Source organism: Rattus rattus, chromosome 10 (assembly GCF_011064425.1).
Source record: "Rattus rattus isolate New Zealand chromosome 10, Rrattus_CSIRO_v1, whole genome shotgun sequence".
NCBI classification, from domain to species: domain Eukaryota; kingdom Metazoa; phylum Chordata; class Mammalia; order Rodentia; family Muridae; genus Rattus; species Rattus rattus.
In genome coordinates, this window is record NC_046163.1 from 3442838 (window position 1) to 3446312 (window position 3475).

The 3475-nt window shown below is 42.3% G+C and overlaps 1 pseudogene; it reads right to left on the minus strand.

Moving 5' to 3' along the window:
* Positions 1-315: 315 nt before the first annotated feature.
* Positions 316-820, minus strand: LOC116911246 (annotated as a pseudogene).
* Positions 821-3475: the final 2655 nt, after the last annotated feature.

Sequence of the window (3475 nt, forward strand, 5' to 3'; positions counted from 1 at the left end):
TCAGTCATTTACCCCAGGTTCAGAATTAGCCTCTTGATTCTTAAAAAAAGACAGCACGTGCAAAAAAAAAAAAAAAAAGAAAAAACGGGTTCAGAGATCTGCCTGCCTTTGTAAGCACAAACAATAAACTTAACTGGGTGGGATCTTACCCTGTGATCGCCACTCTCCAATTATCTTTATCTCCTTCCTCAATATCTTTCTGACAAACTGTCTCATAGCACAGCTGCCTTTGTTCTCCTAGGTCTATAAAGTCCTTCTTTTAATTAATATTGTCACCTTATATTTTTGCATATTGAGATATTATATATATATATATTTTTTTTTAACAAGTAAGTCAATTTATTTAAACAGTTGACTTAGGCATCTGCAATGGTGACTTCAACCTCCACTCCAGGCTCAATACTGATGGAAGTAATCTGCTTAACAATCTCTGAAGGACTGTGTAAGTCAATGAGTCGCTTGTGGATTCTCATCTGGAAACGATCCACGTCTTGGAACCTTCACCATAAAGGGGTTTTTCTGTAGTGATTCTCAGTGTCTTGGTAGGCATGCGCACTGGTCCTTTCACTTTCAGATTCTTCTCCTTTGCGCCTCTGATCAAGTCCGCACAAACCTTTTCCAGCGACTTCACGTTGCGGCTGGTGGCGTGATTGAATCCGTGAATCGCCACTTCGGGCTCCACGGGAGTCTTCCCGGTATCTTTAAATGCCATGGCTGAGGCGTAGCTTCCTGACCGACTTGTTCCTCAGCAGGAGCGAACAGCGGTGAGTCAGGACAGAGCAGACTTGACAAGGCTCCACAGCACGCACCACAGGTCTCGGAAAGGCGAGATATTATATATTTTTAAACTCATGCTTTCAGAGTTCTTTCCCACAGCCTTAGGCCTATATCATTTTGCTAAGGACATTAGATGTATCCTTGAATCCTGGACTTGTACTGTTTCTAATTATTATGGAGTCATTAACCTTGGCAGAGAAAACATTTCCTAAAGGAGAAACATAAAGTAAATTATGTACATTATTATATAAACAGTCACACACTCATAGCTATGGTTCATGCCCTGCTGGCTCTGCTCCAGGAGCAGGAACTGTGAGCCACCGTCCAGACTGGGCAATTCCCCCACTCCCACACCATCCTTTATACACTTAATATTTTCTCCTTAACAGCAGCAAACCATTCTATCACACCATTGCCATAGCTACTCATCTCTCTGCTCTTTTAGGTTGTTTCAGAATTTTTATTATAATAAATGATGCTTCTATAAATAGTCCTGTTGTTGCTCCCATAGCTGATTTTCTTCCTTTGCATTATTTTCCTGAGATAAATTCCTTGGAGGCATCGCTAGGTGAAAGGTTACAAGGATCAACAAGACTCTAGCTATAATTATCAACCCATCCTCTAAACAGACCATACTGTGTCACTGTATCTGGAAAGAGAGTACTATCTTCCCTCAGCAGCCCTTCCTGGGAGCTGTTAGGCAAGCCAGGGTGGAGTCCCTCTGCTGCATGGGCATGCCCTGGGGCTATAATGTTCCCTGGAGATGGTTTATGACACAAGTATGCATACTCCAGAATAAGATCTCACATGGGATGGTGTGATCCCAATTCCTGAGATGGATTCCTTGATTAAGTCATAAGATCAACAGAAGTTCCTCCTCCCCTTCCCAAAACACTGACGTCATCTTCATCAATCAGATAGCATCTCTACACTATCGGGAAAAAAAAGTGTGGTATCTGTTAGAAATAAAGGCTAGACTTTAGTGTGTGGTTTTTCCCATTCTAAACTGGGTGCAGAGGCGTTAGGATAAGCTATATCAATTAAAGGAAGCCTTGGCAGAGTTAGAAATGGTTTCAGGATCTACAGGAAGATATAAAATGGAGAAAGGCCTTTTTCAAATGGGTGGAAGGTTATTGAAGATTGCATATTAATATCATACAAGGTAAGAGTCCCATTTGAAGTTATGGAAAGGGTTAGATCTGAATCATACAGCACATAGTGGGACTCATAGGATACACACATATCATACATTCTAGGAGACTATACAGTAGGCATTGTGGGAAAGTCTGGACAGGGATAGTAAGCAGGACCAGTTTGGCCATCTCCCCGGCTGGGCAGGTGGCCTTGGGCAAGATTCAGTCTTTCTTAGGCTTCAGCCTTAGATTCTGTGAGATGAAAGCTATAGTTTTCTGCAAACTTGGCTTTACAGTGTGTGCCAGGCATCCAGTAAGTGCTCATTTAACACACAGATGAGTTGCCTAATGGCCAACCAAGTCTTCCCCTGTGTGGGTGCTTCTCAAACTTCGATATGAGTACCCCTTGGGCTATTTCTCTAAGAAAGCAGATTTTCAGATTCTATCACTAGAAATCCCAGTTCTTCGGAATAAATGGATGAAGCCCAGGACTCTACAAATATGACCCAATTCCAACGTGTTTATGCTATTAGTTCATAAGCCATGTATAAGAGAAACACTCTCTCATACAGAGAGTTAAAACGAAGGAAGAAAAACCTTTTCTCACAGCAATAGGATACAAAACCTTGATAGTATCCAAGAGATCCAAATACTGAGTGGTTTTATTTCCAAGACACTGCAGGTAGTTCTTACCTAATGGAATTAGGATTGTCCTATGCAACATCTTATCTTTTTAGCTCTTGCAATGGACAAATGTATCCTTGATCTCTCACAGCAATCTGCTACACTGTGGTACAAACATTGGATCTTTAATGTGTTGTTGTACATTTGATTTGTGCCTCATTTCCCACGACTGGACTTTCAGTATCTTTTATTATTGTGTCCTCCATGAGCATCAGGGAAATCCTTTGCAGTGATAAATAAGCCTTTCATACGTTGAACTGCTGACCAATCATTCATAGGCAAATCCTTTGCCGTGAAGGTGGCTCAGACGCAGTCATGACCATTTGAAGAGTCCTGAGCTTTGGAAAAGGTGAGTAAATGCTACATAGCCTCACGAGCTGCTTCCTCCTGTAGAGCAGGAAGAATTCTTATCTCACAGGACTATGGGGAGGATTAAATAAGAAAATGTTTACAGGGTTTCTAGTAAAATGCCTAACACCATGGTTAGGTTTAAATGACAGACATTGGCTCTTCCTAGTGCTCCTGAAGGGACTACAGAGAGTAGCCAGAGCTGTTTTCAGTATCCATCTCCTGATGCAAAGTCAGTAACTGGTGCAATGGTTTGTAGATACTTGACCCAGGGAGTGACACTATTAGGAGGTGTGACCTTGTTGGAGTAGGTGTGTCACTGTGGGCATGGGCTTTAATACCCTAATCCTAGCTGCCTGGAAATCAGTCTCCTCCTCTTGGCCTTTGGAACGAGATGTAGAACCCTCAGCTCCTCCTGCACCATGTCTTCCTGAATGCTGCCATGCTCCTGCCTTGATGGTAATGGGCTGAATCTCTGAACCTGTAAGCCAGCCCCAATTAAATGTTGACTTTTGTAAGAGTTGCCTTGGTCA